The sequence below is a fragment of the Lissotriton vulgaris genome, chromosome 8, assembly GCF_964263255.1.
Source record: "Lissotriton vulgaris chromosome 8, aLisVul1.2, whole genome shotgun sequence".
Lineage (NCBI taxonomy): Eukaryota > Metazoa > Chordata > Amphibia > Caudata > Salamandridae > Lissotriton > Lissotriton vulgaris.
This window is the reverse complement of record NC_141696.1, coordinates 283,044,917-283,071,885: the sequence shown is the minus strand read 5'-3', so window position 1 is coordinate 283,071,885 and position 26,969 is coordinate 283,044,917. Positions and strand designations below refer to the sequence as shown.

The window sequence follows — 26,969 nt, the reverse complement described above, 5'->3', positions numbered from 1 at the left end:
TATTAGTAGTTTAGGAGGATTTCCGTTGACCAAAAGTCTCACACATTACATAAATGTTTGGACACCTCGGTCTAGTTCAAGTGGTTATTAGGGTTTTTTTTTAACTGAGACTCTGTCTTGACCACTTTTGCCCTCTTTGGGTTCTCTCTTGTTCCTTGATGTCTTCAGGCGTTCTCACTTTGAACCTTGAAGAAGGTTCAGGTAAGTTGTTTACCCTGAACACGTTCTTCTTGGTAGCTTTTACTTATGGAGGATGTTGGGGAAATTAGATTTCTTCTTTTTTTTTTTTAAGGACAGGCTGGTACTCCGGCCTGGTCCTTCATTTGCGTCTAAAATTAACTATGTTTTCCAAAGGGAACAGGGGTCATTTTCCCAGCGTTTCATACTAATCCTAGCACCCTTCAGGAGGTGGAGTTACATTCTTTGGTTGTTAAACATGCACTTCTTATTTATCTGGATAGAGCTTCTGAGGTCAGTTTTGTTTTTCTTCGTTGTTTGGTAATTTTAGTCCTGCCCGGAACTTGTTTAGAACTTCCATTCTGACTCTGAGTAGGCAGGTCTTATCCCTTATAGCTTTGTTATGTAAGAAGGCAGAGCCACTTTGGATTGGGTGGGGTAGAAGGTAGATTTACCGGAGCTTTGTCTACTTCTAGTGCGGAGTCACAGGGAGTTTAATTGACTGAAATTAGTAAGGCTGCAATGTGGGCTACACCCTCTAATTTTTTCAGGCTTTACAGTGTAATGTGGGAAGTAGACCTGGAGAAGGTTTTGGGGTCAAAAAGTGCTTTCTTGTATGAGCAGATTTTTGATTACAAATAAATAAAACTGGGTTCTGTACAAGAATTCAGTTGTCCTGGGCTATGTCATTGTTGGCTATATTTCAACATGAAATTAATTATGGGTCAAATTTTACGAGGAGGTATGTGTCATTTACTTACCAGTAATCGCATTTCTCCAAGTACGTTTTCACCATAAATAATTTTACCCTTCCCTTTGCCCTGCTAGGACCAGGCCCATTGGATAATGTGGGGGCTTGAACCAACTAAAACAGGAAGTGGTGAGGGTGGAAGGTGCTTTTATATGGTCTTAATTTTGTAGGGGTGTGTCTAGGAGGCGCGGCAACCTCAATATGTAATTAATTATGGTAAAAATGTACTGCGATTACTGGTGAGTAATTAAAGCATTACATGACTACAGGGTGATTTTTTGTAATTAAAGCATTACATGACTGCAGGGTGATTTTGCGTTATTCTGTTTACATTCCATATACATGTAATACAAATGTGTGGTCATTAAATGGTTTTCACATAGTTGTTTAAAAAGTACATGACAAAAAGAGTTCAAAGGTCGATCAAGATCTACATTACCTATTTCAGTCAGGAATTTCACTTTTAAGACTTCGGATTTTTTTGGTTTAAACCTTTTTGGTGAACCTGTTTTCTGAACTTAAATATGATCAGTCCACCGACAAGTCAATTGTGCAAAAGTTTTGTCATACCAGGTGCACATACTGTTTGATACTGCCATTCAAAGCATGTTGATAACCATGTCTCAAACCATTTGCTATGCCTTGGTTTAACATTTCTGTGGTCGGTTATTGTCTAGATTGTTGGCCATGTATGTTATATAAAGTACTTGCAGTCATATGTTCAGGATATTGTGTGTCACCTGCAAGTGATCTGAGATGTCATACAATTTGTTATAGCAAGGCTCAGGTTACTGTTTCATTATGATAAATGGAAATCTGCCATCTCTCTGCAGAAACTACCTGGCACCCTGTTATCTTCCTCAATTCTACCGATGCCAGAATTGCATGACTTCACTCAGTTGTTTGTAAAGTGTCTGTTTTTATGGGTCTCTGCTGTACTACAATGTCACTTACTTCAAAATAGATTTTTCTCCAAAATGCTTTCTGATGTTTATGGATAATTACTCTTTCTGATGGATACCTCACCTTAAGAACTCCCTCCAGGCGTACTGGACCTTCAGCTGTCCACCATGGAGGGGAAGACCACCGTTTTTACAGAGGTGCTCAAGTCTAGTCATACAGAACCTCTGTTGCTGTTTAATATGCCCTTAGAGGGGCATGGCCAGCATCCGAAGGGAATAGTCGCCTGTTAGCGCGGCTCCCTGGCCCTCGCCTGACTATCCGTCAATTAGATCCGTTTCTGGGCGCGAGTCTCCCTGGTGAGCGGGAGGCTCGGTGTCGATGATCGGTGTGCACCTTTACAACTACCGGCTGAACTCTATACCGGCGCTGGGACGGCAGGAGTGATCGGAAGGGAGGCATCCCTGGGCAACTCCGGCAAGATGGTGGCCTGAGCCCGACATCGGCTCTGAGCCCAGATGGCTCCACGGGTTCTCCCTACCAGCTACGACCGAGGCTTGCTCTCCAGGGGCCACCGGAGGGGCCGAGACGCTTTCCCCTATCATCGGAGTGGAGCAGCGTCCTCCTGAGAGAGGTACGGGGGCGCGACGAAAGGTGTGGAGCGTGCCCCCGCCGGACCTCTGCGTGGACTCTAGGATACACCCCGCTTTGCGGCCTACGCGTCGGCCACTCGGGCCACCCCTGAAGCTTCGCCCTTTTCGCCCGAGCTTTCTGGTATCTCCTCTTCGAGCCCGGGGTTTCGTCCGTCCCTGAGGTGCGCCCGGGGCGCTGGCAGTGAGGGGACAGGCGACACCGCAGCGCTCCTGGGCCCCGATACGCTGCTACATCACCGGCCCCTGTGGATTCCGGCTCGGAGGCCTGGACACAACGCGGCCCCCACCGCGAGCTTCCATGACTAGCCTCCATTCAGCTGACTTGCTGGTGGAGAGCTACGGGCCCTAATTACACGGCTGCACTGGGCTGACTGTGCCCTGTTGTCTTTACGTCCCTGCTGGGGCATACGTCGTGGCTGAACTGTGAGTCGAGCGTCAACGGACACCTGTGGCTGTATTGAACTGTGAGACCCTAGGGGCCCTATCGGGTTCACGGACAACCGGGGCCTAGATCAACGCTCCCGGCGAGGCGGAGGCGAGGAGTGCAATCAACGACCCCGCACCGGATGAGGCCTCCTTATCCCTCTGAGTGAAGCCATCCCTCGAACTCTGCTGCCTTATTGCTACTCCTGGCCTCCTGGACGTCTCTTCTCCTGGTGGTGACGGTGGGTCAGGACGGTTCAGTCTTTGGACGAGTGTTTCCAGGTGGGTGCCGCTTCTGGGCGGTGGGTGCAGGCCCGAAATAGGATCCACTGTTTGCCTCTCTGATGGCTTCTAGTAAGGGAAACAAGAACTCCACGCGGAGACAAATACATAAACTCTCTTGGGGATCTAAGGGGGACTGTATGATCCCTCCACCGGATGTACCCACGCAGGCTGTTTCCCCCGCGCCCTCGGTGAGGGCCCTCAACCTGGAGGACGTCATGGAGGCAATCGCGGGGGTCCGGTCCTCATTGGAGACTCGCATAGACTCAGTGAATATAAAGGTAACGTTGCTACATGCGGATCTCCGTAAAATGGACTCCAAAGTGCGGGATGTTGAGATAAAAACCGCAGCGCTTATTGATGATACTTCTACTTTGCAGCAACAGGTGGCACAGCTCCAGAAGCAGCAGCGGCAAATTGGGGACCTCCTGGATCATTATGAAGGGTGGGTGATACGGAACAACATCTGCATCTTGGGGGTACCGGAGAGAATGGACGAGCCCGCGCCCGACCTCTTTGTTGAGGAGTTGATCTTGAAGCACCTCCAGCCCAAGACGTTGTCAAATTACTTCTCGACTGAGAGAGCCCACAGAGTCCCGGGGGGGAGGCCAAAGCCAGGGGCCCTCCCCCGGCCCATCATTGCAAGGGTCTTCATCTTCAGGGACTGGACGTCATCCTTCAAACAGCCAGGGCAGGATCACTGCTAAGAATAGACAACGCCCACATCACATTCTTTCCCGACTTCACGGTGAAGGTACATACAAGGCGACGCAGTTTCTTGGAAGTTAAGAAGGCCCTACGAGATCAACACATGAAATACTCCATGCTGTTCCCGGCCAAACTGCGTGTGGAGTCGGAGGGCAAGGTCTGGTTCTTCCTGTCACAGAGTGAGGTGTGGGACTGGCTGGAGGACTGGCGCCAGGCTGGACAGACTCCGGGCAAGCATAGAGCGTCTGGTGCTCGCTCCGAGCGAGACCCGCAACCGGAGAGCCCTGAACTGTTTACTGCGGTCACCCAGGGTGACCAATGAGCTCTCTGAAACACCTGCGATTGGACTGATGGGACAGCCTTGCTGTCATCTGGTCCAGTATAGTATGCTTCTTCAATCGGGTAGCAGTGGGTAGCCTGGGGTTTATGTTTTGATGCCTTCACCTAATCCTCTCCCCCCAACCTCCCCTCTCTCTCTTTAGAGGCTCCGGGTTGTCTTAACATTGATAAGTACTCTATATTGGGTCTATATGTCACAATTGACCGTGATGACTAGGGAGGGCGCCAGAACACCCGGTGTTGGACTAACGGAACAGCCGCGATGTGCTCCTCCTTATTGTCCAGAGAGCTGTGTGATTCTTGAATTGTGAGGCGGGGGGCACCCTGGGCTGGGTGTAGATTTCCTGACCCTGTCCTTTCCCCCCCTTCCCCCCTACCCTTCTCTCTCTTTCTTCAAGAGCTCTGGGTCACCTTGGGGCTGGTGCGCTCTTTGTAATATGTTGATGTGCACACCAATTTGAGTTTTGTTCCTGCGTTTCATAGCCCCATAATGATTCCTCCACTCTCAGGCGAGAGACATCATCGGCTCACCGGGTACCCAGTTTATGGTTGGGAGGGCGACAGGCACTCTGCCGAGTTGGGGTGTGGATAGTTTCGGGTCCGCGGGCAGGGAAGCCGGGTGGGGAGGTGGGGTGGGATTCTGGGTTTGGGGTTTTTTGTTTACTTGGTCCTTGTTTAACGGATCCTATCTCAGTCTATTTCCAATGGTGTTGTTTATTTTTTTTGGTTGTTTGCAGAATATGCAGAGTCCTCTTTGAAGTTGGGCATGTAAACGTCACCGTCCGGCCTTTGTTGCCACCTTGTATCTGGGAGCTGTTTGTCCTTGTTCCCCTCTGGGTTGGCCACTGGCCGCACTCCTACTGGCCCTGAAGTTGTTTCCAGCTCCTCCAGGCAGGCCCCCTAGCCGTCCTTTAGTATGCAAACCGCCATGACACAATTCCAAACTAGGGCGCTCACTCTCATGACGTGGAATGTTAATGGGCTTGGCAGTAAAATAAAGAGAGGAGTGGTGCTACAGTATCTCAAGCACCACGCTCCTGATTTGGTGCTGCTCCAAGAGACACACCAGATGGGCAACACCTGTCGGGCACTTCATCGAGGGGGGTACAATCTATTGGTCCACGCCTGATTCACCTCTGGCTCTCGAGGCACTGGCATCCTTGTCAAGAAAAACCTCCCACTTACCTGTAATAAGACTTGGGCTGACCCCCTGGGCCGCTTTGCGGTGGCCGAGGCCACATGGGAGGGGCGACACCTGAACGTTATTTCGGCTTACATCCCACCAGCACTGAGCAAAGATGCACTGACAACCCTAGAACGACTACTGTTAGATATCCCCCAGGGTACACTGGTTTTGGGTGGGGACTTTAACATGACGATGGACGACGCGATAGATAGGCATCCCCAGCGTGCTTCACATAGGCAGGGTTCGGACCTTCTAGACTTTGCACAGGCGATGGGTTTGGAAGACATCTGGCGGACGTTTCACCCCGACACCTCTTATTACACTCACTATTCCAATGCCCACAAGAGTACGTCCCGCATTGACTATATCTTTTGCCCCACGGCGGATGTTGGTTTCTTTAGCGGCCCAAGGGGACTTGCCCGGGGTATCTCGGATCATTCTCCGCTTACAGTCAAGCTTACCTACCATCGGCAGGTGACCAGGGGATCCATAGTCATCAATCCATGGCTCCTCAAGATCCCTGACATCAGAGATAGCCTGCTTGAACATACTGAATATTATTTTGCCGAGAACCTCGGCTCGGTCCTGTCGGCTGTCACGATCTGGGAAGCGTACAAAGCAGTTATTAAGGGGAAGGCGTTAACTCTTAAGTCTGGTTATCAACACAAGCAATCCGAGTTACTGCTTCAGACTGAAACCGACTTGCTCCGCCTGGACTTGCTCCGCCTGGAGACTTAACCCATCCGATGAGATAGCTGCCCGTCTCAGACTAAACAACATGAATTCCAGACATTGGCCTTAGAAAAGGCTTAAGCTAAACTGTTACAAACTCACCACCGAGTCTATGAGCTGGGTGACAGGGCAGGAAAGATGCTTGCTTGGCTGGAACGACGCGAACAGGATCTAGATGGGTTCCATTGCTGATCCGTCCTGATGCCTCACGCGTCACTGACCCTCTGGACATAGCTGAGGCCTTTGCAGATCACCTGGAAGAGGTCTATTCCTCTAGGGCATACTACTCGGCGGACGAATCCCGGCTGCCTTCTAGAGGAGATGCAGTTACCCACTCTTTCTGATTCGGAAAGAGACGAATTGGACGCCGATCTTACAACTGAGGAGCTTACGAATGCTCTGTTTGCTATTAACTCGGGCAAGGCTATGGGGCCTAATGGTGTCCCCATTGAATCCCTTAAAGGGATGGCCCAGGAGGTGATTCCTCACTTGAAGGCTATGTTTGAGGAAAGTCTTGATCTAGGCAGTTTGCCACTGGACCAGGGCCTTGCCTCCATAGCTGTCATCCACAAACCTAACTAATCACCCACCGACTGCGGCTCTTATAGGCCGATCTCTCTCATCAACGCTGAGGTCAAAGTTCTGGCCAAACTCCTGGCTACCAGACTCCTTACAGTTCTCCCCTCCCTGGTACATGACGACCAATCAGGATTCCTTACAGGCCGAAACACGACCTGAAACGTCCGCAGATTACATAACGTCTTGGGCAGACAGCCCTATATACAAGAGGATGCCGCAATTCTGTCCCTTGACACCACCCTAGCATTTGATTCCAGAGTGGTCTTACCTTTTTGAGGTCTTAAAACGTTATGGATTTGGCCCTGTTTTCATCAACTGGATCTGATTACTATACACAGATTTGTTAGGCCAGGTACGAGTCAATGCCCACACCTCCAGACAATTCCAACTGCATAGCGAGACCAGACAGGGGTGTCCCCTCTCCCCCTTCTGTTTGCACTCACCTTGGAACCCCTAGCCCACTGGGTCCGATCGGATGTCTCCATCAAGGGGCTTCGGTGGAATGCTGATACGGTTGATAAAATATCCTTATATGCAGATGACATTCTTGTTTATGTCTCCTCTCCCAGATCCTCCATTAATAGTCTGTTACACGTTATTACGAATTCTGGTAAATATTCAGGTTTTTCGATCAATTGTTCCAAATCGGTTTTGTTTTGTCTTCAAGGCCCTCCACCCGCTCTTCCGAGAGGGTTCTCAATTGCTGTGGCTAAGGACGGATTCAAATATCTTGGCATCTTTGCTACCTCAGATCCCAAACTCTTCTACGACCACAACCTCAAAGGCCCGTTACAGAGGCTCCACAGCGACGTGTCTCATTGGCGTGCGCTGCTTCTATCCCTCCCTGGCAGAGAGACTCTTTTCAAAATGTTAGCTCTCCCGCGTTTCTTATATGTCCTTCAAAGTTGTCCATTCCCAATTACTGACTCCTATTTCTGTGCGTTGGAGGGAGATTTGCGGCTCCTCCTATGGGACGGGAGAGCGCCTCGAATTGCCCTGAATAAACGTACTCAGGGATGGTACGATGGGGGCATTGCCCTGCCAAATATGTGCCTCTATTATTGGGCCTCCCAATTGGTGGATACCAACTTCTGGATTCATGGGTCACCTACAAACCCGGCGTATCATTTAGAACGCTACCAGACTGGGAGAGAGGGGTACTTGGGCGCCTTGTATGGTAGCTTCCCCCGGAATCGCTATGTGGGACCCATGTTTTAAACCATAGCTATTTGGCGCCGAGCTACCAGGAGCCTGGGATGGTCAGACGTGTTTACTAAGGCTACCCCGCTCTGGGCCTCACAGAAGCTGGGTTCCCTTTGCCACCATAAAGGGTTTGATAGATGGGACATGATTGGCATCCCCACTCTGGGGGACTTGATCCACAGGGGGAAGCTACTGACTTTCGCCGATCTCCAACAGCGACACGCTCTAGCCCAGACCGAGGCCTTCAGGTATCTCCAAATTACATATGCTATCACTGCAAATGTGTCCGACCTTTCCTCCCTTCGGGAGGTCTCCCCTCTTGGGGATAGGTTTCTTTCGGAACCTCTCCTGACAAAGGCAATATCTTGCACATACCGTAAATTGTGCAACAATATGCCCGACTCTTTCCAGTCCCTACGAGACAAGTGGCAGGGGGATGTAGGACACCAGGAGGATGACGAATGGAGATCAGCACTGATGTCCCCCAGGGAAATGGCGATAAATCAACGTTTCAGGTTGATCCAATTGAAAATCCTACACAGAGCCTATATGTCCGCTCCTCTCCTGGCCAAACTAGGTAGGCGCCCTGACGATAGGTGTCTCCGAGGCTGCGGCCTCCCTTGTTCCTTTCACCATGTCCTGTCGGACTGTCCTATAATCCAGCTGTTCTGGGACAGGGTGACCCGCAAAATGACAGATGTAGTAGGGAAACCCATCTCTCTCTCCCGCAAAGAGGGCATTTTCAACGTATGGGGTGCTACTGACCTCACTGAGGTGGAGCTCCAATGGGTGGCCCTGGGTTTTCTGTTGGTGAAATGTGCATTGGGGTGCCCCCGCAGGCCTCTCCTCGTGGGTTAGGTGGCTGAAATGGATAGATGCATGCTGGCTGAAAAATCGGTATTTAAGATCAGAGGTTGCCCTAATAAATGGGACAAAAAGTGGGGTCACTGGAATGTCTATAGAGGCGAGATCTGTACTTCCCCCACTGTGGAAATGGCTATGGATAAGGCTGGAACTAGACAAAGTAATGATCCTTAATGTTATTTTTCTGTATTGCCCATCATATCTGATTCTGTACTGTACTGATTGTTTACTAGATGATAACTCTGCTTTTGTTTTTGGTTTTTTTCCCAATAAAATGTTAAATCAAAAAAAATAATGCCCTTAGAGATACCCTTTTGGGTGTAGGAGAGTAGGGTCTGCTTCCTATGGTTACCCCCACTTTTTGCTATGATTCTCTGGTTTTTCGACTTTAGACTTTAGTCTGGCTGTAGCCCTGCTAATCAGGCCCACAGCCTAGCTGTTCTCTCTCTAAATTGATACCATGTACTTTAGGTACATACCAGATCCGTTACTGGATCACCCTTGTGAGCCCCTGTATAGTGTACCATAGGTACCCAGGGCATAGGTGCACCCTAGGCCTACCAGGGGCTGCAGCATGTATTGTGCCACCCCTGGTTTACCTTCCAAATTGACACCGCACATCTGTTCACACAGCCTGGGTAAGGTGGTGTAATCACCCCTTACTTAGATATAGTATACCTATATCTTATATATATATATATATATATAGACACATATACACATATACGTCACTCCTATGGCAGGCTTTGACAATCCTGGAGGCAGAGTGCTTGGTATTATGTGAGTGCTCCAGGCTTGCTCCAACTTCTCTTCAAAGGAGAAGTTCCTCAGACCTTGCTGGTCTGCACCGAAGCCCATCTCGACTTCCTGCGTGGTTTGCGTTTGCCAAGGCTTGTTGGGTCCAATCCGGATACTGGCACTGCAGTCAACTGCTTTCAGGTTCTACAGATCTTCGATCCACCTTGGATCCACCCGGAAACTTTTTCTCTGGTCGCCTGCAGCACTTCTGTGCAGATCTCCATTGAAATCGATGACGAAACCTGACACCAAAAGACACCTATGCACTCGGCTTCCGTGGGTGAGGTGACACGATTACTCTGGTAGTCTCGCGGGTATTGGTCCTCCTAGTGTCTAAGTCCAAAAGGGTTCCATCGCAGTTTATTTAGAAGTGTCCTTAAATTGTAAATTTGTAACTTGTTTGTTTCCCATAGAAAGTCAAAGGTAGCCCGCGGCTGTGTTTAGGCACTGCACGCGTCTCCCGTGGGCCTCCTACATCCTAAACTTTGGTTGTTTAGAGGAGCCCCAGTGATTCCACAGGCCCCAGGCTTGCTTTCTAATTCTCACGTGGTTCTTATACCACTATTTTAGTATATGGTTTTTGAGACCCCTAGGGCAAAACGTATACTGTGCAACTTATCGTATGCCAATTAAGTAACTTGTATTGTACTTTTACCTCTGACCTCATAAAGAGTGCAGAGGGGTTGTGTTTAGAATAAATACATATATATTTGATATATATACCTTGTGTGGTGCGCTTTCATTTGGTACTCAAGGGATTATAATTGGTAAACCAACTCGCTTAATTCGCTCTCTGAAGTTTTAGCCTGAAGACGGCTCGTCACTGCTACCACTAGGATAGCTTTCTATAAGGTTGACTTTACAACCACCATCAATAAGGGTCGATTAGACTGATACAAGGTGCCCACTAGAACTAGTGGACATCATATGCCAGGCTAACTTCTCACATTGATGGCAGCAGAAGGACAAGAGCTTGCATTGTTTTACCAAATAATCTTGAGAAAATCATTTGAAAAATCACATCAAGGTACCTGTAGGTACATATGAATCAAGTCTTATACTACATAACTTCTACTGAATTTAGCAGGTGTAGTAGGAAAACAAGTAGCGTAGGTAGGTGCACACACCACACCTCACTAGTCATGGCTTTAAAAGCATGGGCTAGTGTGCCTCTGCTAGAAGACAACCCAAGGTTGCCTTCTAAATATGACTCCTTCACTTTTCACGAACTGAGAAGCTTGTGTGTCATAAGGAAATTAAAGCAAGGACAGAGTCCAACCTTGCAACACCTGGTAGATATCTTAGTGATAGATGATGTCGCAAAAGCATCAGATCCAGATAATCAGGGTAGTAGAGAGGGGGCCATCCGTCATCAGAAGAGGATCCTAGGGGGGTTCCCACCAGGAGAATGATGATGATGAGGATGAAGTCCAGGATGAGGTTAATGAACCTGCCCTGGGAAATACAGGACTACCTGAGGGTAGAGAGGTCCTAGGAAGGCCTTCCTCTATCCCTCCACGTAGGCCTAATGATGTGCCCAGAATAAAGAGATCTCTTTAAGATGAATCTGGACATTCTGACTTATCAGTAGGGTCATCTCCCTCAGCTCAAAGGAGAATGACTTCCCTTCAGAGAAGAGAGCACAAAGCTGGAATGAAAGAAGTCAATCGTAGGATCAGGAGGCAAGAAATTGCCCTGGCCAGAGAGACCCTGGCTCTTAAAAGAGAGAGAAAATTGTGTGGGCTAGAGCCCACTGGTGGCAGCAACAACCTTAGTGGTAGGGAAAGGTCTTATGACCATAGAAACCTGAACAAGATTGTCCCTCCCTATCAGATTGGGGATGACATCCACAAGTGGAAAACTGCTTTGGAGAGGGCCTGCAAAGTACGGCAGGTACCCCAAAGTCAGTGGGCAGCAATCTTGTGGCTCTCCTTTGCAGACAAAGGAAGAGACAAGCTCTTCACTGTCGACTGAATTTTAAAGAAGACTGCAAGGCACACGTCTTGCAAAAGAATAGTAAGTTCAGATGTCTGTTACTTTAGTATTGAAGCATGCCACATTGGTTGGTAGTTTTTGAGTATTAATTCTTCCCTTTGTTCATAAAATCCTTCTCTCCAATATGTTTCGGCGTAAAGGGTAGTCATTTAGAACGATAATTGCTGGTACCTTTATGACACCCTTAGTGTTTATATCTTCTTCTCTTCACGGTTTGGTCCTATTCTACTTGGTGATGGTTTTTGCTTAAACTTTGGACTCTAATCTATCTGGAATCACTGAGAGAACTGAATGTATCAGTCTATTCTCTAGCTCAATTCAGTTTGGAGACCGTTGCATAGCTGTGTGGCCATTAGCTAGCTCAAACGTAAACGTGTGTTAAATGTTCTTTTTTAAAATGATGCTTTAAATGTATGCACAACAATCTTTATGTTTTTTTGATTTCAGATCCCCTGGTTTTTGTTGTGTAAGGAATGTTTGTATCTGCATAGGTCCTGAGGAAGGTGGTACTGAACCCACCGAAACGCGCGCGAACTTGCGTGGAATCCATATTTTACATCTAATGGTTATAAACGTAGGCAGTAAAAATTCTCCTTCTGCCTCATTACATCAAGATTTGTTCAAATACTGCATTTGTATGGAATGTGTGGATGGCAATAGGATTAGAATGAATGTGAATGTATGAGTGGTATTGTATTTATTGTGTTTCTATAATCCAGGGTTTCTCCTTTTTTGTAATAACATTGTTGGTATTTGTTGTAATATGAATTTTTCACAAAATAGTGTACACCAAAACAAAGATAAACATATTTTTAAGAAAGGAAAATGAACAAACAAAGAATGATGGACTTATAAGAAATATAAATGAAAAACAAAAGAATGATGAAGTACAATACTAAAGAAATTAAATTAATTAGTTCTGATGTTATTGTTGTGCATGAACAAAGTAAATATATGTAAACCATGTTGATAATGAAAAGTGTATAGGTCTTGAGGGAATTTCTTCAGTACTTGAGGATGCTGACAACTACACTGTCCTGAAGAGTGCTCTGATAGATGGGTTTGGCCTAACCACTGAGCAGTACAGGTTGCTGTTCAGAGACACCCAGAAGACACAGGCTCAGGACTTGACAGATTTTGTAGATTGTGCTGCTAAGGCTCTGGAAGGTTGATTACTTGGCAGTAAAGTAAGTGACTATACAGGATTGTATAACCATATAATGAGAGAACAGATTCTTAATAATTGTTAGAACCAGTTATTGCATCAACACCTGGTCGTCTCTGATTTGACCTCTCCCCAATAATTGGGTAAGAAGGCAGACAAATGGGTCGGAACCAGGGTGAAGGAGAAGGTACAGAACCAAGGTGGTGACCAGAAGAAGCAAGACTAAAAGGGTGAGGAGAAAGCAAAAGACCAGAAGTTTTCTCAAGGTCTCCAAAAAGCTTCTAATGGTGGGGGTTCCCAACAATCCAAAAAGAAAGAAGGTCCTAGAAAACCATGGTGCAAAGTTTGTAAAGTAAATTCTCACTGGACCAGTGAGTGCACCAAAAAGGAGACAGCTCCAGCCACCATTGCCCCTAAGGCAACTGTTCCCCCTAGTTCAGCTCCAAGTGGTGGTTCTCAACAGAAGGGTGTAGTAGGGTTAACCCTGGGAACTGGTCTAGGCAGAGTACCAACTCAAGCTGTTTTGATCTGTGATGGGGACATAGCCATGTCTTCTACTGTGAGTCCCAATAACTTGGGCAAGTACAGAAAAACTCCTTTAATCAATGATAAAGTGGCTCAGGCCTACAGGGACACATGTGCTAGTGTCACAATGGTGATACCCAGCTTTGTGGACCCTGGACAGATCATACTAGGTGAAAATTACCTAGTGACCAATGCTAGCAATGTCACTACCACACATGAGATGGCATTTGTTAATTTCTCCTGGGTAGGGGTAACTGGCCTTAAGAAGGTTGTTGTTAGCTCAGACCTCCCTGTAGAATGTTTGCTTGGCAATGACCTAGAGACTTCAGCCTGGTCTGAAGTGGAGTATAGGACACATGCAGAAATGTTAGGCATCTCAGCACATGTGCTTGCTGTGCCTAGGTCACAGGTCAAAAATGGCAACACTGAACAAGCACTGGATTCTGGAATAATGGACCAGTTAACTTCCAGGAAAAGGAGCAGTAGGGTTAAGGCTGTGCCTTCCACCCTGCCTCAGGATGAGAATCAGCCTTCTGAGGAAGCAGATTGAGTGCCTGAAGAAGGAACTGTCCTAGAAGAGCTTCAGCCTGATCAGGTTGAGTTTCTTGGGATGGGGGACCTTCCAGTGCAGATCTGAGGCAGGCACAGTTGGACTGCCCTTCTCTTGAACCCCTCAGACAGCAAGCTGCTGCTGAGGCTGCAGGGAATGCAGTGAACCCATAAGGTTTACTTGGATGAAGGGCTCCTGTATTCAGAGGCTAGAGACCCCAAGCCTGGTGCTTCCAGGAGGTTGGTCATACCGTTAACATTCATGGGCTTCCTTTTGACACTAGCCCATGATATTCCCCTTGCAGGACATCTTGGCCAGAACAAGACTTGCACCATTTAACTCTCAAAGTGGTGCAAGAATGCCACAAACCACTTTGAGTGGATCCAAAAATATGGAGCAGTGCAGCGCAAATCGCTGGTCTGCGTTACTCTGCATTGGGAAGGTATTTCATGGGCATTGCCTGGGTATTCCCACGCAACTCCCAAGGTGACTTGCTGCACGGTCCTGTGCCACTATAAGCAATTACTGGTGCCGTGCAGGCAGGGTGATCCTTATTTTAAATGCAGTGAGACATTCATGACAGGTTTAAAAATCGTGGGATAGTGTTAGCACTATTGATAACTTTACCGACTGAATGGTTTGATTTTTGGTGGTTGATAGCCAAGGTATACAGATTTGCTGTGTTCGGTTAGACTGTTAAGTTTATAGAGATTTTGTTTTCTTCCATTCTGAAAAACGTAATAATATTTATATTTTATGCTTCATATGCTTTTTGAATGTGGGAACTGTGTCTGTTTGTATTCCTAAGAGAGAGGGTGTTCCGATGGTGGGTAGCCAGGCTTTTAACACGTCTAAACTTGTATATTGAACAGATGGATTTTAGGATCGTGAAGAAGTTGATATTTTGTTATTAAAGAGAATGAATGTGGATGTAGTGGATGAGGGTTTGGACATGGGGAGAGGAAACCATAGATTAATTTTAAGACCAGTGTCAGCTGTCAGCGCCAGTTCTAGCTACAGTACTCTATGACTATTGAAAGGAACACAGCTTTACCTCCCGGAAAATACGCACTCCCCATTAATTTTCACCTGCGCGTGTGTCCTCTGAGATGGACTACTGCAACAGTCTGTAGTAAACTCTGCCGAAAATGCACATGATACAGCATGCAACAGGCGCACTGTTGCATGCTGTATCATGTATCATGTATAATATGCTGTATCATGTGCATAGTAGCAAAAATGATCAAGTATTATCTGAAGAAAGGAGACATATATACTGAATTGAGTTTCAATTTCTGTGCCTCATCCAGAAAGCCTTCTACTCATCTGACACATTTTGTGAATGATTTAACATTACATTACTTGTCATTTACGCCCGTAAGAGAATCAATTACAGTTGCAAATACCTGAAATAAAAACAGGTATGAAGGGAGGTTGCTCCTTCTCATTCTTAAGAGCCAAGATTTTGAACCAGACAGATACCACGATTCCTAGCCTTCAGAAAGGCACTTAAGACCTTCTATTCTCTTAGGCTGTTTCCTTTTTCCTCTCTCGCCTTTTGGTTATTAGTCCAGGAAGCCATTTTTTTCACTGTTGTCTACAAGATTCCAAATAATTCAAATCAGATTAATGGACTAGTGATGGGCCATACATAAGTCAGCTAAATGTATACACTTGATTTTCAAGGTGCAACATGTACATGAGCCCAGCTATTGTTGTGAACGATAGTAGTCACAGAGAGCTGAATCTGATACATGCTGTGTGAATGTGGACTACAGCAGTCTGCCCATTTTTGGTGATGTGGAAAGAAATGCCTCCAAAGAAAAAGGAATTGAGCTGTCCCTTTTGTAATAATTTAGGCATTCCCAGAATGCAGCACAGTATAATATTGTGGCGGATAAATCCCAATTATAAGCTATTCAGCTGATCCAATTATGTGTTTGATATACAAATACATTCCTTCAATAGAAAGGTTCCACTAGCCCCTTACTCCTGCCTCTGAAGCTCATTACTCCCAGCAGACTGAGGGAGAATAGACAGCATTGCAATCTCTGAATATGTGGTGCCGCCCAATCAAGCTTTTAGATTCCATCATTAATTTATGGACATAGTTAAATATTCATGCAAACAGATAAAACAAGGTGTGTACATTTGCTCTCTTTTTTTATCGGCACCCTGGATTAGTGTCCTCTTATCAACTTCTGATTTTACCTTTTAGTTTCAACTGTCGAAGCTAATGCATCTCAAGATGTCATTCCTCTGTAAAGAGCTTGAACGTGCTTTCTAATAACTAATTTAGAATAACTGAGGACTTTTATACGTTATGATGGTGTAGATGATACTTTAATCACTATCCTTTTCAAATAAGTGGACCTCTTTCAGGGGTTGCACATAAAATGCATGCATCAAATGAGGAAGATGTGAACCTCAGCCAACATCTGCACTAAATTGCAGTGCTTGAATGAGCCCGGTCCACGCTTCCAAAGCTACAAACGGTCATAGACTTAATATTGCAGTATATCTTCATTTACACTTAAGGTCGGTGCCATTTTCCATATCCCCCACCTCATTTAGAGGGTAGAGCATGGCTGTTCTCTTTATGGCAGCTGATCTGGCATATTAAAAATGCTGTCCGCTGGGCTTTTGTCACATGGTGGGTTTTGGGCAGGCATTGACAGGTTCTGTGATTTATGGCGAGTACTGTTAAGCAGGTGATGACATTTCATGTTCAAGTTTGATGATTATTTATGGACATATTGGCAAATGCTCCCCTGAAGCTCAAAATATGCGCCTCTTTTGCTCTCCCCGGACATGTTGGTGTGCAGTAATTTTGTGACCCTTTTTATAAGCCCATTGGGAGGTTGCAGAGATAGGACCCCATACAAATGAGAGAATGCAAGCTCATCCGTGCCATATTGCTTATATGAGTGCATGGGAAAAAGCCATTGGCATCCTTTGAAAGTGGGACTGGACATCCCACAGGGGATTGTAGCCACAAACTGTACCCTGCTGCTGACTGCATTCTTACTCGAAGGATTCACATGCAGAGACACCAGAAGGTCAGTAGGAGCCATGCTGTCAGTCATTGGTGGGGGAGCCTGGATCTCAGCTATATTGAGGGCCTTGAAGGCCAGCACGTAGGTGTGTGTAGTCGGTAGCCATTTTGGTGTAGGCCATGATCAGTACACACTCAGGGTTCAGAATTTCACCTGTGTGGAAAACGGAGCAGTTGGTGGACTGTCACATTGTGCAACTGTGGTGTGTTGTGTGCAACACATGCATTAACTTCCTCATTGTGCAACTGTGGTGTGTTGTGTCCAATCCATGCGTTAACTTCCATGAGCTGCAGACAGCACTGATTTATGCTAATCATGCAAAAACACTGCTCTGTGGCAGACTGTGAATGTGCCTTATTTAACAACATATGAGAGATACCAATCCACAAATGTACAAGCCTATCTTTAAAATGTTCTGAGCTAAAGAAAACTCAAATGTATAGTCTACCATCCAAAGAGGGTTCATATGTAAGGTTTGTCAGTTTACACACAAGATCTTCTGATCCTGGAAAAGAGGGATATTTGTGTGGTAGTACTGTAAAAAGACAACTGTAAACTTTTTTTCAACACACATTTTGGTTGGTGTACGTTTTTATTTGGAAGCGTTCCAGTCAGTCTATCTTGCCAATGACTTGTAGTTATCACCATTAGTAGAGCAACTTTCCCACACAGTGCACCTCCAAGAAGGAGAATTTGAATAGAAAGTATTGCGGCTAATGAAGAGGTGGGGGTCAGCAAAGTGAAAGACGGATCAGTGCCTGTTATGATGACAACATTTTGCATTCATGCGAGGAGCCATCTGGGAAACACTGCCTTCTCTCGAGAGCAGTTCACGAAGAAACAATTTCCCATTTTTACAGAGAGTGAATGCCGTCTGACCATAGGTAATCCCCCACTTAGTGCGGGACAGATGGTGTGAGTGAATGAAAGGCTGATGATACCCGTGTAATGGATCTCATCCACTTTGACATCATTTTAACCTGGCTGTAGGGTTGTATCACTTTACGCTACATCTGCTTTGTTTACCCTACATCTGCTTTGTTTAGTCGAGGATACACTCATAAATGGATGATTTTTTGTTATGTCACTGTGGGTAGCAGTATTTTTTTTTTTTTTCAGAAGATGTTTTACTCCCTGGAATTACATGTAAAGGGTTAAAAAATACTGCCAACTAATAGAAGCCCTGTGAGAGGTTCACAAAAAATACATTGATATAGCTGAAAGCAGAAACACATACACACACACTCCGCTCTCTTATCTCTCTCTATCTCTCTATCTACCTATATATATATATATATATATATATATATATATATATATATATATATATATATATATATATATATATATATATATATATATATATATATATATAGATATATATATATATATATATATATATATATATATATATATAGATAGATAGATAGATAGATAGATAGATAGATAGATAGATAGATAGATATATACACAAATGCTCTTACAGGCAGGGAAACTCATATTGCTCCTGCACCGTAGGAGCAAGCAGAAACAGTTGCTGCCGCCATGCGGGAGCAAAGCTCCTGCAGTACACAGTGTGGGTACATGCGGGGAGCCGGTGGGGCTATGGGGGCCCTGGGGGTCAGCTACCCACAGGGGGAGGCCAGGTCCTGAGGCGAACTGCCTGGCATGCACAACCAAAGGTTGTGCATGCTGTAGGGTTGCATCACAGTGAGGGTTTGGGTGCAGTGCCTGGCCTCAGCCAGGTTCAGCTGGCAAATCCTCACCGCAAACACACCCAAGGCTGTTTACAGCAGCGGGTTGGCTTTACACATTGTAATAAAATTTTACTTTCCTTTGTTTAAAAAACATAGAAATTCCCTGGGAAATCCAAAGGTTAAAGTGACATAGTTAGATGAACATTTCAGTGACAATGTAATGTTTTAAACAAAAAAAAACACTGAAATTCACTAGTTATAGTTACCTCTAGTAAGTATAACTAGTGCACTAAGGTAATTATATATTGCGCTCTAGGATAACTATAACTTTTGCCCTTGCCATGTGTCTGTATGCAGTAATGCATTTTCATACAAAGTGTGTTACCAAATCACTGCATGCTTACAGTGTATGTGAATTGTCTAAAATCAGAATAATTATCTATGCTGGTTATGCCTAGTTCGGTCAAACTCGCAATACATGATGGAATTCTTAATCCATAAGGGTTGGGAACATTGTTATGCGTAGATAAATTGAATCATATTAACACGTTGAAAGGAGGGGAACATTTACAGTAACACAAATGCTAAAAACAAGCAATCAAGGCAAATTGGATTAAATGCCAATGTGCGTGAACTGACCCATATGTCTCTAACCAATATGCAGTTCTGGGAAGCTAAGTAGAGGTATCCATTCCTGCCCTGTGGTCCAATAAGGGCTATGTTAGTGAGGGCAAAATGTCTCATGGGGTCCCAGTTTAAAGAAAAAAATGGGATAGGAAGCATAAGTTCAACTCTTATGATCAGGTAACGATATGTCCCAATGCATGGAATTCTGGCCCATGTCACTGAATACCACAAATAAAAGTATATATGAGAGGTACTGTATTGAATAAAGCCTCAGTGGGTGTTATAGTGCAAACTGCTAGGTATACAATAGATGAGCATGTTTCTCAGTGCCATCATCTACTAATAAGGTTCCTCATTCTTATTTAGGGCATGCAGATGTGTTGTTGGTATATTTATAATGTACTTAGACTCCAGTTGTCGTAAGAGTTTAAATCAATACCAAGAATTGCATAGACTACATATAACCCACTGGGAGAAAGAACGCGAACTAACAAATTGATCACATGTTCCTTCAATTATGGATTTTATATACTGCATTGTCCGTGTAAATTAAAACATGTGGGTAATACCATCTTCCCCAATAAGAATCACATCCTTGAAGATGTTACCCATAATAGTTAGGTATTCACCAGTTATAGTTTGCTAATCTAACAATCACTTGTTTCTCACCATGGATGACATCACATACGACATAATTGGTGACATCACTGATGACATTAATATCTGAAAGAAACAGGTTAGTATTAGATTCCTTACCTTAGAATATCCCCAGGCGTCAGACTGGATCCGAAAAATTTTGCATAGCAATACCCCTGCGCGTCGGTAGGCATCGTCTGCGGCTCCGCATCCATCGTCGGCGTCGTTGGCGCCGGGATGACGTCGTCGGAGTACTTAGACGCCGCCCTCGGGCACTGACGTCAGTTCTTCTTTTTTCCGCGCCAGCAAGCGCAGGTCCGGAGAAAGTGGTATCCTTTTAGTCAATTTTGGACTAAACTTTTTGGATTTTTTTGATCTATTTTTTCGAGTCGAACGACTCCGGCGGTGCCGGTAGGGGGATGCCCGCGTTCAAACCCTGGCTCGACTGCAACCGACTGATGTCGGTTACCGACCCCCATCGCCTGTGTCTGCATTGCCTGGGGCCCGACCACAATGACAAGTCATGCCCCGACTGCCGGGCCTTGACTTCGAAGGCTAGGCGGGAGCGGTCCCGCAAGCGCCTCGAGCTCCGGCAGTCGGCCCGCGCAGTTCGAGGCCCCGGTCCGGAAGGAGGTCGAGGGACCGGTCGCGGGGCCGGAGTCATCATAGCTCCGGGAGTCGACATCGCTCTTCTGACTGCACCCGACGCTCGCGCAACGTGGCCGGGGGTTCGGGCGACACCGCCCACGCGGCTCCACCGAATCCGCAGGCGTTGCGGCCTGCTCCATACCCGCCGGTCCCTGGGCAGAACACGTTGCCGGAGGAGATCGACGCCTTCCTCATGGCCATGAGGTCGCTCACTCCTCCGTCGGGTTCCGCGGCGCCTTCGCGCCAAGTGGCCCCCGACTGGGTCCCCAAGCGGGCCGGGTGCTTCGGCCCCGGCGCCGTCGGATGCTTCGGCCCTGGCGCCGTCGGCGACTTAGTTCCCGACGCCGCAGGGTCCCGCTGGGTCCGGTTCCAGATCCGGGTTGTCGCCGGTCAACCTTACAACCTCGCCGGCGCCGGCCCCCAGCGCCATCCCAGGACGACGTCGCCCCTGGTCCTACCCTCGATTCGGGTCCGGCACCGGAGCGGCGCCGCTCGACGCCGCTTTCGACGCCAATGGGAGACAGTCTGTGGTTGTGCACACACCAGGAGGGTGAAGTCCTCCAGAGCCCTCCTGAAGTTTCAGGGGAGCGAGCACGGTCATAGAAACAGAGAAAAGGGTGTGCTGAGTCAAACAAAAATTATGTATCGTTATTCTTCAGCTGTTCTAATGAGTTTGTATTTTTTATTTAAAAAACTTAACAGTATTTATACCTTTACCTTTTTTTATTTTCAGAGAGGCATACTACGATTGAAACACCTAAAAAATACAGAGAAAAGGTAATGTATAATGAACCAGAAAATTACAAAAAAAGTTATTTACATGCATGCATGCAAATGAAGATATTAGGAAATCCTATACTCAGTTGGTCAAATTCCTGAAGTATCCTTCTTATAGCTGTAGAATGAGTGTATCAGCTGTTGAAGTCACTATAGTAAACTCTGAGGTTCTCCTCTGAGTCATAACCTAGATACACGTTTCATATTGATATTACAAAAACACATGAGAATGATGTTAAGTTGAATAATATAGTTTTGGTTTTCAGCAGGCTATATTTTAGACAAACTTTCTTTAGAGTACACAGTAGCGGTGGGTAATTTTAGGAGGGAAGGAGGCAGACAGGACACACAAGTACACATACACACTCACTCACACCCATGCACGCATGCACATGCACACACACACACATCCATTCACAACACTCCTTACCAAAAATTCAAACATAAATGCACACACGCACCAAACATTAACTTAATTTTAAAAAATCACTCTTACCGGCAGCTCAGCTTCAGAAGTCCCAGGAGGTTTGGGACCACTGCTTTCCCTCATTGTTTGACCGTAGGTCAGCAAATGAGGTAAAGCAGCTGTCCCAAGCCTCGGAGGTCCCAGGAGGGTTCGGCCCTTGAGGATTGGGACTGCTGCCATCCCTCATTGGCCGATCTAGGGTCTGCGAATGAGGAAAGGCAGCAGGACCAACCTCTTCACAGAGTGGGATGTGGTCGGTGAGACTGCTAACCCCACCACACTCTGTGACTGTCACTGATTGATATTAGACCCTGATCGCTTACAGGCTTAAAACTGAAGTGCCCAGGTCTGAGGCAATGAGTGACGCTACACCTCGTCACAGAGAGAAAGGCCTCAAGGACCTTTGAGGAGTTTAGGAGGTCACTCTAAAAGGAGCTGTGACATCATCAGCCCAGCAAAGTTCTGCTCAGGCAGCCAGGAGCTGGCGTATTTAGCGCAAGTCTAGCTGCTGGCTACCTGACCTGAAAATAAAGATTGTCTGTCACGCCGACCTTTGCTGAGCCCACAGGTACTGTTCTTGGGGGCAAAAGGTTAGAGGGTGTGTCCCCTCAGCCCCAATGGACTGGCCACAACTGAGAGTAACTCTTGCTGAAGCAAACAGCAGACTTATGTGATATAAGATTAATATGAGTACAAGACTTATCTTTGAAGATCATTTACTGCACAGCTTCTTCATGAAGCACGATCCCTGTTTTTAGCTTCTATGCACTGTAAAGTAGTACTTTCACCCAAGCAGCATGGAAACTGGCCTGCATACCGCTTTATGTTTTTGGGCAGATAGATACGTGCTTTGGTATGGTGTCCATGCTATCTCAGTATACCAAACAACAAAATCAAACCAGTGTCCTCATTGCTTCAGCAATGTAAGCATCTTAATCCCAGCAGTTTCTGCATTGCAAGGATAATGTGATAATGTGGATAATGTGAATTGTATTTTTCAATAATAGCATATGAATATTGTATAACATTGTCAATTAATATGGCATGCAAGGTAGTAATGATGCCTATTAAATTAAAATTATATGAACAGCGTATACATCTATGTGCCCGCCTAAAGTGCATTAAAAAACAGAAAGTAAACCTGCTGCTACTGGAAATTATCTATTCAAAGTCTATACTTTTGTAGGAATTCAGCGTGGATACACTTCTTAGCTTCAATCGTACTTCATGTAAAGTGTGTAAAGTACATTTTAGTTACTGGAAAATATATTTTTATGAACGTCTAACTATAGCAGACAAATATGGAAACTGCTTTGGCACAATCCAAAAAATACCTCTTGTTCTCTTGGTACAGAGTTTTTTTTAACAATTCTTTTTATTAAAACAAGGCATTGTAAAGAAAGAACACAATACAGAAGAATCGCATCACAATACCATATAACTTCTCCATGAGAGGGGGGGGGGGGATCAGGGTACATACATGTCAAAAGAAAAACTTTTACGTGGATGGGGGCACATCAAATACAGAGTCTCTAGGTGGCACACAAATCTCTCCCCTTTATTTATTCCAGAGTCCCCAAACAGATGCCCATTTTCGAGGCCGGGATCTCGCTATGTACACAGTCTTCTCCCGAAACATACGCCAGTCCAGATCATCTTTCCAACTCTCAAGGGTATGAGGCCGCTCTGATCCCCATTGCCGAGCAATGTTCCTTTTTGCTATCATGAAACCCAGTGTGGTCCATTGCGTCTGTGCCACCTTAAAATCAGTCGGTTCCCATATATTAAGGAGAAATCTCCTCGCCTCTGGCAGCACAGCAACCCCCAGAACCTCATGCATAGTGTTATGGATCTTACCCCAATACTCTGCAATATATTGACACTCCCAAAGGATGTGGAGTAATGTACCCACAAGACCACACCTCCGTTTACATAAACCTACATCCGACAACCACATCCGGACAAGGCGGGGGCCTGTGATATAAACTCTGTGTAGTATTTTTAGCTGAACGAGCCGCAATCATGCTGGGATCGCGACCACCTTCAGAGAGGACACAGCCAATTGCCAATCCTCAACATCCAATTCTATGCCATCTCGCGTCCATTTATCCCTCAACTCCCTAAGTAGTTGGCACAGACTTTCAATAGTTTTTTCTTGCTGCGGATCACATTGTATCCCATAGGCACTGCTCCCTCTGTAGCAAAAATGTTAGTATTTTGTGCATCCTGTGTTTTGCATTTGGTGTACACTCCCTTTATGGACAACCTACAGGCTATAGTGCAGCACATATCGTGACAAACTTGAAAGTTTTGTGATATTTTCCCTTGACAAGTTCCTTTTAAAGTTGACGTTTCACCACTGTGATGGAAAACTGTAAAATGCAATACCTTGCTTTATTTAGTCTGAAGTTTCCCCAAGAACATCCTCTGTAGATTTTACCTGATGGTTGCACTCTTCGTGACTAATACAATATTTTTTCTGTCCATGGCTGCTTCTGGGTTCCATTGTTCTCAGGGTTATCCTCTGGTGACAGATTCAAAATCTATAAGAAAATGAATTTTCATGAAAATCATTTCCAAAATTGTCTAAACATTTTTGCCGGCCTATCATACATTACGTGAAAACTATACATTGTCGTTTCTATGAGGGTCAGGTAGATTTAATTTTCCTTAATAACAAAAAACATTCTTCTGGATTCAAATACACTCTGAGGCTCATTATGATGTCGCGCAGAAAGCATTTGCCCTACAGTCGGAATCTCCGCAACCGCGTCAGAGCCCATCCGACCGACTGTCAGTTTACAGTCCGACTACCCAATAACGATGTTCGCGGTCAAAATGTAAACTGGCCAGTCATTTTGACTCGCAGAGTATTCCTGTCGCTCGGAACTGCACTGTAACCCCTATGAATAAGGTTTCAGCTGTTGGGATTACGATTTTGCTTTCCAAAAGCCTTTGTGCGTCGGTCTGTCTGACACGGAAAGGCTGTCGGAAAGTGACTTTGGGAGTCCAAGACAGGGCTTCCTGGCCCCCATGTCCTATGGTTGCTGGCTGAGGGGGGTACCTAAGGTACCCCACTGTAAAACCCTGCACTGTGTGGCAGGCACCAAGGGATGCCTGCGACAAGCTACAGGGTTTTCCACACACCCCATTTCCCCATAGGAGTCTTTGATACAGCCGGTTCTCTGGCATAACACAACCTCTCATAGGAAACAATGGGAATCTGACCAGTGTTCGGTCGCATCCTAATGTGGCGGTCAGAACCACCGACCGCAATTCGGTCTGTGCCAAATCCGAGACGGTGTTGAGCCACTCTGTGTATGTTTTTCCGTTGTATTGGGCTAATATGTTCATCAGGTAGGCAGGCAGGATCTTGTATCAAGTCTCCTGATTCTAGTCTCTACTCAAATCTCACACATTCAGCTCTTAAGACAATACTGTTTTCTAAGGGTTGTATAGATATTTGCATGTCGTCAGCTTATTTTCCTTCAAGGTTTCGGGTGACTAGCTGCTAGTGTATTATTCAAGTTAGCAAGAATATTGTGTTGCAATTGGCTTCTTTGTGTCCCAGAAATGCACTAGTGTCTCCAACTTGACTATCCATCCACCTAAAGTCTCTTACAAAATTTCTACCTTCATTATTGGACCTCAAAATCTCAAACGTAACTTCGATGTTAAAATAAAAGTATTGTCCTCTGGGAACCTTTTAACTGTATAATAATATCACTGGCGTCTTCTCCACTTTTCATCAAAACTATACTAAGAAGAAATTGTTTTCATTGGTATTACCATGCTCATTTGTGTTTATATAAATAACTGAGCCAGATGCATTTAATAATGTTTGAGCAGTCACAGGATAGTACAATATAGGGTGTGTATACAGCCACAATTCCGATGACTGGTTGCAACGTCTCTATATATAGCCATGTCAAAATTCTTCTTCTATGTTTTTTTTCATTAAAAAGTGTTCTTTCCCTCTTTGCAGTGGAACTGTACTCCATTTGAAACATTTGTACAAAAACAGCCCATCTGGTGATAGGAGCCATGCATATTGTGGTCATACTGTGCGAAGTTGATGACATGCTGAAAGCCATTTTACTGAGTGGTTTAAATTTTTGCGTCATCCTAAATGCTATCCAAACTGGTTCAAGTTGCTGGGCAACTTCAAAAGTCTTGTTTGAGGCAATACAAATATGCTTTCGTTTGGCAAAGATACACATGGCAAAATGACCTGTGGATTGCAGCCCGACTGGCTAGATTACAAAAAGATTATTTTATATTTGTATAAAGAAATGAAGGTAATGTTCCCAAAAGTCGAAATGAAATATAAAATCAGTTGAATGGTGCATGTTTCCCACAACTGCCAATTACTGGACAGATTTCACCAATGTCTTTGTTTGGCTGTATGGAGAGTGAGGGTCCAAAATACTCTAAAGGGGATATGGTCCATCTTTTAATTTGGTCATTTATCCATGGCATAGAGTTAACAATAAGGCATTCTTTTTCTTTTTGGTTTTCAGAGTGAGTCACTGTAATTTGTAAACAAGGTCAGATATCGTATTGGTAATTTTTTTAAGACCACAATTGTGAAAACTTTCAAGACTTAAAGTCAAACCAGTGGAAAATCCTGAACTCTAACATGCAGTCAGACTAGATTGAATATGGTTAGGAGGTTGGTTCTAAATTGTGATTCTTGATTTGACTATGTACTTATATCAATTTAAATTTACAAAGGGGTTATTCTTGGTAAAAGATAGATCATATGCTTCAATGAATTTCCCATTCGTGAGTAGTACAGCGCCCTTTAACCTTTTAGAGTCTCATCTCGTTAGTGCAGGCAAAAGGGCATTCAAGTATTTTGTGTAACAAAATTGTATCTTGTTTCATAAATAGATCCCAGTGTAGTCAAAGTCTGCTAGTCTGGGGCCACCAGCAGACTAATGTGGCATCAATGTGCAATGATACTTGTTTCTTCACTTTAACTGTATGTCACAGGGCACTACTGCCTCTTATAAAATGGGCTAATGAGCTAATGACAGGAACTGCTGCAGAGATTGATACTTTCAGTGTTTCATAAGGGATGATCATGCAACAATCAAATGGTTTCTGCAGCACTACAGACTGCGTAAATTACTGTCCTAATATGGTTTTATTTGCATGGAAATCAATTAAAATTAACCAAGAATGTGGTTACCATACAGTTTTGTAGCCATGACAAAGCTGTATATTCTA

At 45.2% G+C, this 26,969-nt stretch overlaps 1 long non-coding RNA gene across 3 annotated transcripts in view; it reads left to right on the top strand.

The window, feature by feature from the left end:
• The window catches only part of LOC147696968 (uncharacterized), a 628,335-nt gene that overhangs the window by 368,804 nt on the left and 232,562 nt on the right, over nt 1-26,969 (top strand). For all 3 annotated transcript variants that reach the window (XR_015299275.1, XR_015299274.1, XR_015299273.1), the window contains exon 5: nt 21,228-21,271. This is a non-coding gene — a long non-coding RNA (uncharacterized LOC147696968). The remainder of the gene's footprint in view (nt 1-21,227; nt 21,272-26,969) is intronic.